This window comes from Trichosurus vulpecula, chromosome 1 (genome assembly GCF_011100635.1).
Source record: "Trichosurus vulpecula isolate mTriVul1 chromosome 1, mTriVul1.pri, whole genome shotgun sequence".
Lineage (NCBI taxonomy): Eukaryota > Metazoa > Chordata > Mammalia > Diprotodontia > Phalangeridae > Trichosurus > Trichosurus vulpecula.
The window spans coordinates 439,230,317-439,247,071 of record NC_050573.1 but is presented as its reverse complement, the minus strand read 5'-3'; the positions used below and the strand labels follow the sequence as shown (position 1 = coordinate 439,247,071).

At 36.6% G+C, this 16,755-nt stretch overlaps 1 protein-coding gene across 2 annotated transcripts in view; it reads right to left on the bottom strand.

Moving 5' to 3' along the window:
- The window catches only part of WDR41 (WD repeat domain 41), a 74,180-nt gene that overhangs the window by 45,071 nt on the left and 12,354 nt on the right, over positions 1-16,755 (bottom strand). The gene's annotated exons all lie outside the window — the stretch shown is intronic.

Here is a 16,755-nt window from a genome sequence, read left to right as displayed (position 1 = left end):
TTAATTTCCCAATAGGGGAAAGAAGTAGTGTCTCAGTAAACTCATTATTTTTATTCATTTTATGCAAAGATTTAAAGAATCTAATTGTTTGAAACCATTCCTACTCCTTTACTCCTGGATCTGCTTTCCTGAGAAATCAAGGGGTTTAGATGTTAAGAGGAAACTATGAATAATAGTAAAAAAGCTACAAGTGCTCAGCTAGTTCTCCTTCCCTCCAATCGACACGCTTCATAAAGGATTCAACATTTTCTTTCAATGACAAAGAATATCTACTCTATTAACAAAGTCTACAGAAATCATCTGTTGTACAGGATTATTAGTTACAGAATGAATGAAAAAAGGATTTAATTAAGTACTTAATACTTGCCAAGCACTGGGAATACAACACTAAAGCAAAAGCTAACACAGTCCAGGTCCTCAAGGAGCTTCCATTCTCATAGGGAGTAGGGGAGTGGTGGCAGCTGGAGTTTGTAGCTTTGAAAGTGACTGACATGGTAAATGGTGGAATTATAGGGAAATAGATTGACACACCTTTTCAGGTAAAAATGAATTATTAATTTGGGCAGTGATTTGACTGTGACTCTAGAACAGGGAAGAAAAGAAAGATGCCTTATCTAAACTTTCTACTTCCCCAATACTCAGCAGTATTCTGCTCACGGCAGGTGTTTAAATGATTTCTTCAATTAACCACGATATGACTTGATTTATTGCATTTTCCAGTATTTATATAAAAGGAATCATCATTGTGTTCCTTTGCTGAAAGCATATATGGGTGGAGGAAAACAGGTCAGGAGTATAGCAAAGGGGGACTTAGGAAAGTTACAGTTCAGTAGACTGAAGAGCAAGGTGAGAACCTGTTTAAATTAATGGGCCAAGAGAGACACTCACCAATCAGGGTAGTGGGCCTCAAAGGTGAGAGTTTAGAAAGGTTAAGTTGTTTAATTGTACAAAGTCTGCTTTTAAACAAATCGATAAGGCATAGCTCTTATGAGTTAGCTGTGAACCACTAATGTCTCGCATATTAGAATACGAGGGCAGGGATTATGTTTCTGCCTTTCTTTATACCCAGAGCTGTCTGGCACACAGTAAGCAATTACCAAATGGGAGCTGATGACGATGCAGAATCTTTTTATGATGGTATTTCTACTTACGTGAAAAAATTCAACAAAACTGCACCACTTCAATCTTAAATGTGTGACATCACTAGTGTGAATAATCCTTCCATCAATCAACAAGCATTTATTAAGCCATTCACTATGTGCTAGGTAGGCGCTGTGGAGAGCTGGAAATACAAAGAATGATAAAAACAGTCCTTGCTCTCAAGGAGCTTACATTCTAATGATGAATGAGCAATTAAATAGATAGGTCCATAACTGATACACACAGAGAAGACAGATAACTTTCCTCACCACTTATTCTCCTCTCAGCCCCATTATGCGGCTTTGTACCTTCTATGCTAATACTATCTATGATTATGACCTATGACCTTATCTCCAAATACAATACAGTGAGTAGAAAAATTCTACTCATCAACTTCCTATACTCCTCTTCTCCAATAGTTCTTTCTCTGTCTCCTTCCCTGGCTCCTTTTCCTATCCCTGACTGATAAAGTAGATTATCTCCAAGAAGCTACATTCTCAGCCAACTTCTCTCTACAAACGCTCTTCCTTGGCAATTCCATTCATTTCCATTTTCAGCTGTCACCTCTACACAAATGACTATCGAATCTGCACTTTCTACACTGACCACTCTCACAAGCGCCCAGATCTTCATTCTCAACCACCTACTTATACTATCCACAATGCAGATGTAATATGACCAAAACTGAACTTGCATTTTCCCTAGAACCTTCTCCTTTTGACTTTATTATTTCTCGCAATGGCGCTACATCATCTCTCATGTTCAAAATCTCAGTGTTATCTTCAGATTTTTCTTCCCATCCCTATTCCTGCCTTTGAAATATCTGGTTATGTCCCAAGGACCACTGGTCTTATTGCGGCAATATCACCGATAACTGTCTTCTCTCAATTCTCATTGCTACTGATAGGCTAATAATACAACAAGCTGTTAGGAGATCTTCCCACGTAGACTCTCTCCCCACAAATCTAACCTTTAAGGTTGTGCTAGACGTATCTTCCTTATGCAGAGATCTGGCCTGGTTACTCTGCTGTTCAAAGGTCGGTGATAGCTCCCTAGTACCTACTGAATGAATTTTCTTAGTATGCCATTCAAAGCCTTCCAAAATCTACCACCAACCCATCTTTTCAGAGTTTAAGCTACTCTCTACATACTCCATGCTTCAGCCAAACTGGACTCCTCTTCATCTTTCACAATTTTCTTCCTTGCCTTGCCCATACATTTCATTACCCTTTTCCCCACTGATTTCCTATCTTTCCTTTAAAGCCCAACTCTAAACATTACCTCCTCAGGAAAAAATATACACACAGAGCTGGATGCAGAAATAGCGTTTATTCAAGAGTGGAAAGGGAGGGAAAGGAGAGAAGGGAGAATTGAAAGGAAGACAGATTAAGGAAGGAATGAATTTTAAGCAAAACAAACTAACTCAAGATTTACAAAAAGTATAACTTACTGAAGTGGCAAAGAATGGGGATCTGAGGGGACAGCAATCATCTGGGAAATGGTTAAACAAGCTATTGTATATAAATGTGATGGAATACTACTGTGCTATAAAGAATGATGGAGGGGATAATTTTAGAGAAACCTGAGAAGATTTGTATGAACTAATGCAAAGTGAAGTGAATAGAACCAGGGAAATAATTTATACGGTGACTACAATACTGTAAAGACAACGTTGAAAGACTTAATTAATTAGGAACTCTGTTCAGCATAGTGATTCCACAGGAAAAATGATGAAATATCCTACCTACCTTCTGGTAGAGAGATGACTCAGAATGGAGAATAAGACACACACATGCACACACACATAAATTTTTTTCTTTGAAACACAGTCAATGAAGAAATATGTTTTGCTTGACTATACATGTTTTGTAACAGGAATTTTGTTTTTCCTTCATTCTTAAATGGATGGAAAGAGGGACAAATAGTGGATTTCTGCGGATCAAAAAAATTAATTTAAAAAATCACCTCCTCCAGGAAATTTATAATTCTCCAACTCAGAAATTCAATTAGATTCAACATTTAGTTTTATAGTACAAAAGTGACTATTAGGAAAATTGAAACCTAAGACAATTAGGGAGAGTATCAGGGAGCATTCAGCTGTCCTTAAGGAGCTCAAGTCATCAGGCCCAGACAATCTAGATCAGGGTGGGGAACTTGTGGCCTGGAGGCCACGTTTTGCTTTCCAGGTTCTTGCAGTCTTTTGACTGAGTCCAAGTTTTACAGAACAAATCCTTTTTTAAGGGGATTTGTTCTGTGAAATTTGGATTAAGTCAAAGAGTCACACTTAAGGACCTAGAGAGCCTAGAGGCCACAGGCTCCCCAACCCTGATCTAGATGGTAACTGATGCTGATTGCTGAACAATGGGAAAGGTGCCATAGAGATAGCAAAGGATAAGTATTGTTCCACTTTTCCAAAAAAAAAAATTTAATGGAAGAGTTTATAGTTTAAAAATTGGAATCTATCAGCTAGACAAATTCCCAGCAAAATGAAAGAATATATTATTAAGGAATGTTTAATGGACATCCAGAAAAAGACAAGTGATAACAAAGAGCCAGCTTGGCTTCAACAAAAACAGGTTATGCCAGATTAACTCCATTTCCTCAATCCAAAAGTATTTACTACAAGTGTGCCAGGCACTACTGTAAGTCTTGGAGAAACTAAGACAAAAGGAAGGTTGGAGCCAAGTTGTGACAGGCTTTCAATGTCAAGCAGAGGAGTTTATATTTGATTCTGTGGATAACAGGGAATAAGTGGAGTTTATTGACTAGGGGAGTGACACAATCGGATTTGCTCTTTAGGAAAATTAGTTTGGCAGCTGTGTGAAGGATAGATTGGAGAGGGGAGAGACCTGAGGCCAATTAAGTTATTGCAATAGCCTCTTTTTTTAACACGACTCCTAGACAATAAGATCAGGGGAATGCTATAGATATACTTTAATTAGATTCTACCAAATAATGTATTGCTTTATGTAGCTGTACGTGTCCTTTAGTTGCCAATATGGAAAGTCATAATATTGAGTAGCATGTCCTTTGTGGTATTAGAGAGAATTTATTTTCTTTCTTTAAATTTTTGTCAAATAATAAATGTTTCTCATTCCCATTCCTCAAGTAAACAACCAAGAAAGATGAGAGGCAGGGAGAGAGGGAGGAAGGAATGAAAAGAAAGAAGGGAGAGAAGGGAGGGAAGGAAGGAAGGAAGGAAGGAAGGAAGGAAGGAAGGAAGGAAGGAAGGAAAGAAAGAAAGAAAGAAGGAAAGAAAGAAGGGAGGGGGGAAGGAAGGGAGAGAGGAAAGAAAGAAAGAAGGAAGGAAAGAAGGGAGGGGGGAAGGAAGGGAGAGAGGAAGGAAAGAAGGAAGGAAGAGAGGGAGAGGAGGGAGGGAGGGAGGGTGAGAGGAAGGAAGGAAAGGAGGAAGGGAAGAAGGAGGAAGGAGGAAACTCACAACAAGTATGACTAGCTAAAAGAAGCACATTCCCTTATCAGCCATATTTAAAAATGCATGTCTCATTCTACACTTTTGAGCCCATCATTTCTTTTATAAGAGATAGGTAGCTTAGATTTTGGCAAAGAATTTTACAGTCTTTCATGCAATTCTTATGGACAAATTGGAACAATATAGGTTAACTGGTAGTACAAGTTAAGTGGATTCAAAATGGAGTAGATGGGTCGACCTGAAGAGTAGTCATTGATGGCTGGAAGTCAATTTGGTACGAAGTTTCTACTAGAGTGCCCCAGGGCTATATGCTTGACTCTGTAGGGTTTAATATGTTTATCAATGATTTAGCACAGACAGCCTGTTTATCAAATTCATAAGTGACACAAAGCTGGAAAGGGTAGCTAACGAATTGAATGAGAGTTAGGGTCCAAAAAGATTTTGAAAGTTGAACGATCTGGACAGGTTATTAAATGTGCAAGGCTCTGTGCCAAGTGCTGGAGATAAAGATCTGACACAGGCCTCACTATGAAGGAACTTAAAATCTATTAAATTTATTAATAAGAGCCTCTCTCCCCTCAGACCTCACAAAGAGATGGATATTATAGCTTTCTTAGGAACTTAAGTGTATTATTTGCATTATAGTTACTTGCATCTTATGATAACCCTTGATTAGATTTTAAGTTCCATGAGGGGCCATAGAATCATCAGCTTTAGGACTGTAGAAGATAGATACCTTAGAGATCTAAGGCAACTCCATCATATTAACATAACAGGAAATCAAGGCCCCACATAGTGAAATGACTTGCCCCAAGGTGACACAGATAGCACGTAAACAAGCTGAGACTTAAACTCAGGTCCTCTGACTCTATGCAGCCTTGGCAGGGGTTGTGTCTTATCTAACCTTCTATCTCTCCAAATGCTCAGTGCAAAGATCTGTTCATAGTAGATGCTTAAAAATTATTTCTTAAACTGAACCCCTGGCACAATTAGATTTACTGCTTAGGCATGTTTCTTTGTACAATATTAAGGCATTTTTATTAACATTTCCTAGTATCTACACAAAAAGAAACATATGCTCCTTGTGTCCTTTCTCAGAGAGCAAATATGGATGGGGAAATACAAATGAATAGCACAGCTAAAGGGAAACTTGGGAAAGTTACAGTTTAGCAAATCTGAATTAACAAAGCTCAAGATTAGCCCCACAAATGGCCACGAATGATACAATGAAGACAGAACTATGAAATCCAATGTAGTAAATATGAATGGAGTGTCCAACTCACTATGCTACAGGGAGGTGGATACATTTTTAGGAAAGCTATGGTTCCTACCCTCATGGAGCCTAGATAGAAATGCTCCAAGTGCTCCACTTTCCACTCTAAAACTCTATGGTTCTAGAAAGGGCTTGAGCAACAACTCTTAGGTAAGTATACAGTACACAAAAAATAAATTTTCACCAACTGCTCAGGTTGGTCTATTCTCATTTTTAAATGTATGGCATGATAATTGAGGATTAAAAATGAATGATGATTTCAACAATAACCAATAAAAAATATACATTTTCATAATAAGTTTCATGTTTTGTGGGAAAAGAACTGTGAAGTGATAGAGTATTTTTTAAATACTAAAGTGAATCCTTAACTCTTTCTGGGTCTACTGATTTTTGTTTATATGGTATGCCCTAAATTTTCTTTCATTGCCACTGATTCTTTAAACTCTTATAACTTCTTTTCTCCTTTTCAAAAATTACAGTTTTAAAAGACATACACATTTTTTCCAATCTTGATTTGAAGATTCTCATTATTGTTCCATACCGGCCAAATCTTTGAAGTTCACAATAACGAATGACTTCAATGGTTTAGAATTTCTAAATAAGATATCAACTTTGAATTCATTTAGTAGAGAACAAAAAGTAAATTTAAGTGATGCTCAAAAGTAAAGCATAGTATTCAAGACAATTTTTAAAAATTCTTCAAGATCCTTCAGTCCTCCCCTTCAAGCCTATTGCTCGTTTAGGCTACCTCAGGTCTTATCATCCCTTTTAGAGAAGTTACTAAAAGAAGAGAGAGGTGAAAAAAATCTGTACCATTTTGCTTCATGTTAGGAACACTACTTAAATATTTAGCTAGAGAAAAGGTAGAACTTAATAGCTCAAATTAGGGTTTTAAGTTACCTATGGTTTCAGGTATCCATTTTATCCCTATTACTCCACAAACAACTTAATGCACTTAAAACTTAATGCATTCCTGAAAAACTTAATGCACTTTACTTATTCATCTCTATTCAGATCTTAGTCATCAAGTATACATTCAAACCATCCCCATAACTTTAAAATTCTTTCACAAACCAAGAATCCCACAGAAACATGAGGATAACTTGTAATACATAAAACTCCAAACCTTCTATCATGCAGAAAATAACATCTAAGAGATTTATGACCATAAAAGGAAGTAGGCCAATTATGCCGTGAGAATAAGAAATTACAGATGGCTGGACCCATGCTGTACCTGTACCAATATAACATCAAAAGACCTGGAGGAAGACCTCCGGCACATGGGATAGACTCCTTTTGTCAGATTTATGGGAAGATATGGACAAGAACAACACAAAGGCACCCACATTTATGAGATAACAGATGCACTTAACTACTGAAGTATGAACTAACATACAAAATAATGCAAAGTTCAAAAAAGCAAAATTGGAGGAACGGTATACTATATTTTATTTTTAAATCTATTAAAGCTACAGAAGTACACAGAAAGAAAAGAGACAAGAAGGGACCACAGAAAAAAGTTACTATTAATATTTTTTTTAAATTTTGTGTTCTTTTTAAATATAAATAGTTCTAATAGATGGATTGATTGGATTTTATTTGGGCTTTCCCCCTTAGGTTTATATTGCTAAGATTGTTCTTAAGTTTGTAATAAAAACACATTTTTAAAATATGTTATTTGGAATTGAGAATCTATTTTTTTCAGTGAAACAATATTACAAAAGCAATGGCTAGTTTCCCAATCTAATTCACAAAGGCCTTACTTGCCCCACACAGCAGTTGAAATATGGTATGCTTACAATGAAAAGAAAAATGTAAGAAAAAATGTTGTTATAAAATAGTAATTTGAAAAATTTGTAAAAATCCAATTTTGAAGTTTTTTTTAATACTAAACGTATGTTTGGGTGAAAACAGGTAGAAGATAAAAATGGGGATGTGAATTGGATCACTTCCATGGACAGAAGGCACTGGTTTAAATTTATTAGGTCTTATTTATTAAATTTTGTTAAATTATTTATTAAATTTGTTAGGTCTTCATATTTTAGGACTTTCCTTTTCCTTTATATGCTTTATACTCTAAGACTAACTTTTCTTTTTGACCCAGACTGTAATTTAATTGAAAATTAACCTATGAGTCCTTTCTTGGGTTTATCCTTGTCTCCAACACTTCTGGCTAACTTGTATCAAAATCTTGAAGTAGGGAGCACAGTGAAAGGGGGGAAAGCAGGGTTTTTCTTAAAAGTGATATATAGAAAAATTCATTTACAAGAAGAAAACAGTAAATAAACTACTTTCTTTCCTCTGTTTCTAGGTTCTAGATAACTTTCACTTACTAACTCCGATTACAGATACCAAGCATTAGCTCGTTTTATATCTAGATTCTATAGACTATGAACGAGATTTCTAATAGCATAACCATTGTAATAAAACCCACACTAACAAGACAAATGGTATATCTTATGATGTTCATTTTAATTATATTTTGCCTGTGACATTTTCGAATTTCAGTTTCTTGTATTATTTTTCCAAAGTAATGATTTGAAAAGCAGAGACCACCTTGGGATTAAGAGGACCACATGCATGAAGAAAGTATTTTCAAAATACTCTAAAACAGTTAGCTAAGAAGAGCACTCAAGTTTATACAGAAATTGAGAGCTACATAAAGATATGAGTCAATCATTTGGTCACCAAAAGCAGACTTTCCAAGTCAGCACAGCTTGAATTCTAGACAAGTATCTCATTTACGTGAAATTATCCTTCAAAATAAGAATCTCTTACAAATAAAGCATTAACTAGTTAAAAAAAACCAGTTCAATTACCTAATTTCTCCCTCACTCTCATTTTCCCCCCTCCAGATAACTAGATGCTAAATATCACAACTGTGACTATAGCATTTACATAAAAATATAGAAAGGCCTCAATTAGCTGAAATTCTTTTTTTAAATTATAATTTTTTTTATTTTTAGTTTACAACACTCAGTTCCACAAGTTTTGAGGTTCCAAATTTTCTCTCTCTCCCTCTCCACCCCCCTCCCCCCAAGACAGCATGTAATACATTGTAGGTTCTACATATACCTTCACATTGAACTTATTTACATAATAGTCTGGCTGTAAAGAAGAATTATAACCAATGGAATGAATCAGGAGAAAGAAGAAAAGAAATCAAAAAAGAAGGGAAAAAAAGAGAGCAAATGGTTTGCCTCCATCTGCATTCAGAGTCCATAATTCTTTCTCTGGATGTGCGTAGCTTTTTCCATCATGAGCCTTTTGGAGCTGTCTTTGACCCTTGTATTGCTGAGAGGAATCAATTCTATCAAAGTCAGTCCTTACAGATACTGTGTGTCTATAATCGTGTATAATGATCTCCTGGTTCTGCTCCCCTCACTCAGCATCAGATCATATATGTCTTTCCAGGTTATAATGAAGTCCATCTGCTCCTCATTTCTTATAGTACAATGGTATTCCATGACATTCATATACCACAATTTGTTTAGCCATTCCCCAATTGATGGGCATCCTTTTGGTTTCCAATTCTTTGCCACCACAAAAAACAGCTGCTATAAATATTTTTGTACATACTGGTCCATTTCCCACTTGTGTGATCTCTTTGGGTTATAGCCCTAGAAGTGGTATTGCTAGGTCAAGGGGTATGCACATTTGTATAGCCCTATGGGCATAGTTCCAAATTACTCTCCAGAATGGCTGGATCAGTTCACAACTCCACCAACAATGTAACAATGTTCCAATTTTATCATATCCACTCCAGCATTTATCCTTTCCCATTCAGTGATTAAGGCCAGGTAAGAAATGAGGCAAAGAATGGCCTCTTTTACCTAGTTAAAAAAAAATCAATCTGGGAGGGGAAGACCCTCAGGGTTTCAGGCTACAACAGAAACAACTGCTATTTACACTCTGAGCCATCAGGGCCCAAACAACAACCAAGTGAGGCTTAGGTTGGAACCTATTGTTGGCCAATCAATGAGAGCCAGAGTGATTTGGGTTTAAGGCACGGTCTTTAAGAAAAAAATCTAGCCCGTAAAAGAGATCTTTTTAGGTTTCAACAATCAAAATTTACATTCCTTTGGGCAGTGAACCCACAGGTAAGGGCATGATACCCTATGTGGACAGAGGAAGAGGAGGGGGAGAAGGAGGGAAGGAAGGAAGGAAAGAAGGAAGAAAGAAAGGAAGGAAGAATCAGCTTAACTGGAGAAAGTTTCACAGAGGAAACAGGATTTCAGTTGGCCTTGAAGAATGGCTAGAATTCTGACAGAAGGGTGAAGGGTGGGCATTCCAGGCACCTGTATAGAATAAACCAAGACATGAAAGTGGAAACAAGCATAGATTGTTTGTGGAACAGTGAGGAGGCTAGAAGAAGACAGTGTATTACAGGGAGAGAACAACCAGATAAGCAAACTCCTTCTATCAATATAGGCAGATGTCTTTTTCTACAATTTAGTCTTAAAAAGAGTTGCCAAAAGCAGAATTGTCAAATAGGTGGCAACATCCCTGAGTGCTGCCAAGACCAGATTAAAATGTAATTGGTAAGTATTTAACAAAACAAATATACAGTAAAACAGATATTACATTTTAAAACTAAGTCAATGTGCAGCCACGTAGATCCTTATGTATATGGATTGTTGTTCCATCATTTTCAGTCATGTCCCACTCTTCATGACCCCATTTGGGGATTTCTTGGCAAAGATGCCAGAGTGGTTTGTCATTTCCTTCTCCAGTTCATTTTATAGATGAGGAAACTGAGGCAAATGGGGTTAAGTGATTTGGCCAGTGTCACACTGCTAGTTAACTGCCTGAGGCCAGATCTGAACTCAGGAAGATGAGTCTTCCTGACTCCAGGCCCAGCACCCTGTGCTAGATCTACACTTAGCTGCCCCTATGAATGGATTAGTGGCTCCCAGTTCTCTTTGGACACCATTAGCCTAAAGCATGGAAAGTCAGTATGTGTCAGAGGCAGAGCCAGGTTTTCCTGGTGTGGGGGACACAAGACTGTGAAAGCTTCCCAATGAATAAATCAGACAAGATAATATTCAAATATTACAAATTTAGTTAGGATGTAGACCTCACTAGGCCTAAGTTTCGTTTTCCTGAGAATCATATGAATTCGGGGAAATCAGGTGGTCTCCCCCTCTCCCCCTCCCCTAGCCTACTTGCATGCCGTCATCTCAACCTTAAGATTTCCCTATAAGGTAATTCTGTAGTCTTTGTGTTAGTATTGGGTAAACTTATTCTGGGATAGATTGTGAGGCTACCTGTCCCAGCAAATAGGGACAGGGGTCCAGCCTTTAGGGGTGGGATTTCTTAGAATTGTTTGTACAAGGTTATATATCCCCTTGCCTGCCCTCTCCCCCTTGCCTCTCTGCACTACCATCCCGCCCTGGTAGTGGGGGAGATGCCCAATTCTCGCGAGACTTGATCAAATAAAGCTTCTGTTTTGTTTCTACCTTGAGAAAACCGAGACCCTCTGTTTTTATTTATTTTGAGCCTGTGGTTTTGTCCCACACACTGGCTTCAAAGCCCATCTATTGGAGAGCAGCAACAGAGTGAGCTGGATAGAGTGAGACAAGATTATACAGAGCCTTTCAAAGCTGAGCAGAAGAGTTTATAGATGATGCCTTCTGGAACCATGGTAGTAGGTTTTGTAGAATACACTGACCCCAACAAAACATGTCCTGGAAATTTTAAATTAAATCCCTGGTAAGTTTGCTCTCTTGCCATTTGCTTTTTTCTCCCATAAACATTGACCACCAAAAAAAATATGCTTACTAATACTAATAATTAATTTTATAAGTTATTTCATGGATAAAAAAACATAGCACATAGTGTATTTACAATTTTTGTGGTTGTTATTCCAGAACTTTCACCTGTAATTCAGAGTTTTCGAGAAGTCTTAGTGCCTGGGGCACTTAGAAGTTAATTGATTTTATTGGTGTTCAATCTGCACATTTCAGAGACAGGCCTGCAGACCAAGTTTTCCTGTCTCCAAGGCCCACATTCTATTCACTACACCATGCTGCCTGTAGTATTTATAATAATCACTTTTTGTTTACGAAGAGAAAAAAAAAGTCACTGTTCATAATAATTGATAATGTATCTCTTCACAAATGGAAATTCACTGATTCCTAAGAGGAATTAAAACACATTTAAATGTCTTCATTAAAGAAATACTTTCATATTATCTCACAATTAACACTTTCCATTCCCTTTGTTTAAAATTAAGGACATTAATTTTTAAGAAGTTCTAATCTATGTTCCTACTGGGAAGACTCTTCAGTAAAGTGGGATGGGTTTTAAGGATTATGAAATACCAATATTAAGCTTCAAAAATGTGGTAGTGGTAGTGAAATTCTCTTTTTCCCCTTAACTTTCATCAGTCAAAGGAAAATTATTAGAATCATAGAATAAGAGCTTTGGAACTAATAGAGACTTTTCAGATCATGTAGTCTAATCACTTTACTTCACAATGGAGATATATCTATGTTGTTTACATAAGAAATCATAAATTCAGAAAATAAACAAATAAATATAATTTACCTGCATATATCTAAAAGAATGCACCCAAAACCAGACAGCTAAACTTTGGTTTAATGAGTTAATAAGGCAGCTATATAAGTAATTAGCTAAAATAAAAGCAGGGCCCTAACAATATCAGGATATTTTTAGGATCATTAAGGGTTTTAGATTAATAGTGATTGATTTTCTTTTTAAAACTTATTTATCAAATTTATTAAGGCCATTCTGAATTATTTTCTATATTCATAAGTGCTACTAACCTATCCAACTTTGTACCATCTTAATACTTAGTGAAAGAGCTTTAATCTTTATTGATATCATAAAAGAAATTAAATACTATCACTGAAATTAAACCCAGGGAAATACATGTAAAATAATAGTCTAGTAAAATATTCCGTATAACAAAGCTATTTCTATGTCCCAATGAAGGACCCAATGAAATAGCATTTTACTAATCTGGTTACAATGAACTATATATGATAGATAGTTCTGAATGTCTAGATCACTCCTTTCAGTAAGTCCCTAGAAAGAAGCTGATTATATGCTCTTTTCTTGTAAGTAGGAAAAGGAAAACTAAGCTCTTGATATTTTTGTCCTTTTATCAAGTAGCAATTACCCTTCACCTGCTTCTACCTTAAATAATCACAACCACCAAAAACAACACAGCAACAACAAAAACCACCACCCTAAATTCTCAACCTAGAAACCAAAAAAGAAAAAAACCAACATCGCACACTAGCCACAAAAAAGACACAGAAAAAAAAAACACAGGGGCAATGTGTTCAAGACCCTTCTGGAAGAATGGAAATAGACTTAAAGAAGGACTGAGCCAAGGTCACACAGCTAGTGAGCAGTAAGACTGGGTCTCAGGTCTTCCAAAACCAGTATTATTCCTTTTACATCGCACTAGAACTTAGTACTTTCAGATGTTCCTCATCATCTCCACCAGAGGCAGCATGGTATAAGGGAGAGAGCCATCTCAGTTTTGCCATTTAGACAAGTCACTTCAACTGTGGGACCTCAGTCTACTCAGTAAAATGAGGCAGCTGCCCTCGAGGAACTTAAAGTCCAGCACAACCCTGTGATCGTACATATGTTTTATGTTTTCAAAGTATTTTCACATATATTACTTCATCACGGACAAATGAGCTTGGCTCAGAATTGATAGGATTGGGATGGATCATTATGTGCTTTCAAAGATCCTCCTTTTTCATGGATTCACTGTCACAAACTCCCACCACTTTAACAACAATATTGCTTTACTGATGTTACATGGTTAAGAATCATAGCATACCAGTCTTACAAGAATTAAAATTATAAATAATCCAAAGAGATAATATTAAGTAGGCAGTCTCTACTATGTATGAATAGCAGTATAAAGGACCTCAGCAAGTTCACATTTAAGCTGAGAAGGACATGGGACAGGAATTTATCAAGAATAAAAAGAATCAAGACAGCACAAATGTTTCAATGCTTGATCAAGACAACCCAAAGTGCTGTCTCTGCACTGGACGAAACAAAAAAACTCACACTGATGGATTCACTGTGGAGCAGCAGGCCAAATGTCACCCCCATTTTACAAAGAAAAATAGATATCAGAGTAGGAAACTGGCTGGCCCCAGATACCTCCTTCCATTATATTACACTGTACTAAAGGAGCCTAACAGAGTTAATGCAATTTCCCCCAAAGCCCAATCACCACTAGAGAAGGCTTTTGACACTACCCAAATCTAGAACACTATATAAATTAACAGTAAGCTATTTGTTGGTACTCTTTTAACACAATCCTCTAGCCAGCTCCTTCTGGACCCACTCTAACCAGGTCACTTATTACTAGTTTGACAGTGAGACTTTCCTATAAGACAGAAACAGGGTTGTTACAAAGGAATTACTAAATCGCACTCAATTTTATCAAGTTTCCCCCAAAATGTACAAAATCACTAGCCATCCTAGAGGCACATTTTGTTCTTCAGTCTAGTGTTTCATGGGTCACCTGATTCTTTTCCAGTCATGATCACTATCCTCCATAACCTTGTCTGTTTCCTGGAGGAGCAAGGAATGGTCAAATGAGCAACGAAGAAAGCTATTCTTAAAATGTGTTATGAACTCAGTTTAGTTTAATGTGTCAAATGCTAGAGTATTACATGCAATTTTAGCACAGTCCATTTTTTGGAAGACTCTTGCTGAGGCTTAGCCTTCTTTAGTGATCTTCCAATCAATACGACCCTTACTTCATGTTCAAAAATACAAAAGAAGAGAAGAAAAAGGCAGCTGTCTGTTAGGTTGATACAGGATTTATTTAGTATCTTCAAAAACCAATCTGAGAAAATTTTCCACTCACTGATTTTAGCTGAGCCACCGAGAAAACAAGAAAATCCTTCTGCAAAATTCTCAATAAGATGATATTATCTAAAGACCTGAAGCGTGAAACCTGGATTACAACAGCTGACAAAAACTAGAATCGAATGCCGACAAAAACTAAATAAAAACATAAAAAGTGTAACAATACTAATTTTATTGAGAAAATCAAACAAAAGATATTTTCTGCAGTTTGGCCCCACACAAACGACATCCTTGATACGGAGGCTAGAATAAATGCAGATGGTAAATGACAATTCTAAAGTATTGGATTAAACCAAAGATTAACAACAGTTGAGTTCTTAATGCAACTTGTATTATATATTGTACTGTCTACACATTTTCCTATGTCTTACTGCCAAGCATGACTTCATGAGTATTTGCTTGTAGAGCCCTAGAGAAATTAATTTTTTAACAGATATTAGAAAGTAGAATGAAATTGTTACTGTCTCCCTAACATAAATTGGGATTTTTTTTTCAATAGCTAACCCCTTGCACGCTGGTGATGCCCCAAAAATTGTACTCTAAAAAATAATTATAATAGCATAATATTCTATAACAACAAATGATCGTCAAGAAAACTTCACACTTAATTAGATATATAATTTAATGGAGTAATTTCCTGGGCAAACAGGGTCTCACAGATAAAAATGTCTGTAATGAATTAAATTTCCAAGTATTAGTAATATGACTTTTTTATAATAGTTCTAAAGTAGTTTCCTATTTATTCTATAAATATGAGTTCAGATTCTAAAAATTTATATTTATTCCATACTTCATAGCCAGGCTTTTCTGTGGGGGAAAAGAAAAAGATGTTCGCTCATTTTTTATAGCCAGCATTTACATAATACTCTAATTTTTTAAGCTTTGTTTCATTCAACCCTCATGACTCTATGAGGTGGATGCTACAGTTACTATTTCGTTTTTACAAATGGGGAAACTGAAGCTGAGAAAGATAAAGTGCCTTGCCCATGGCCACAGAGGCAAGAGGTACTTAGTAAGTGTTGGTGAGAATGAGATTGAAACCCAAGTCTCCCTCAATTACAAGTCCAGTCCCTGTCTCAGATGATGAACCAATGGTACATCCCGGGTAAATAGTCCTGGCACAGTGAAAAGGTAGAAGTGCTAGTCATGGATGGAGAAGGCCTGACATTGATGTCCTCATATTATTTACATAAAACACTGCTATATCACTGAAATGCTTGAGGGCCAAATGTTTAGGGGCCATTAAACAGCAAGCATAGATTAAGCAGATAATAGCTAAGCATATTACACAAGGATAAGCATCCTGTGTGTCAGCCTTATCACCATTTCTTCTTTCACTTATGAATTACAAAAGTATCCACTACCCATCCCATTTCCTACAATAACCACGAAGATTGCATAATCCCATCCATCTTTTTAAACTTCACAATACTATGGAATTAAAATGGACTGAATTATATACAACTTAAATATTGTGATAACGATCAAAGGAGATTTGTGTTTTCTTCAACTAAGCAAATTGTCATGACAAAAGCACACCATGGTAACACTTCAACTATCCAGCATCTAAGACCCTCAGGGTTCCACATCCAAATGTATAGTTTGAAAGTTCAACAATTCTGTGATCTTTGAAGTGGATATTCTCTCTAACACTATAGATCATCACCCATCCTTGCCTTCTCATCTTGTGCAATTTCTTCTGTTTACATGCTTCCTTAGATCCTCTACTGAGGATCCACTCAACATCCTAGAAACCTTCATCAAGGTCTTTAACATGCTGTGGATGCTAAGGAGATAGACTCGCTCTCCATTAGTAATCCCTTGGTCTCACACCACATGATTAGCCCACATTCTTTTCCAAGGATACGTTTCTTTACTGATAGCCTTTATGAGTGAATGAATCAGAAAGCATTTATTAAGCATTTGTTTTGAGGTGCTAGACGGCCCACTGGATAGAATGTCAGGCCTGGAGTCAGTAATATTCGTCTTCTTGAGTTCAAATCTGGCCTCAGACACTTACTAGCTGTGTGACCCTGGGCAA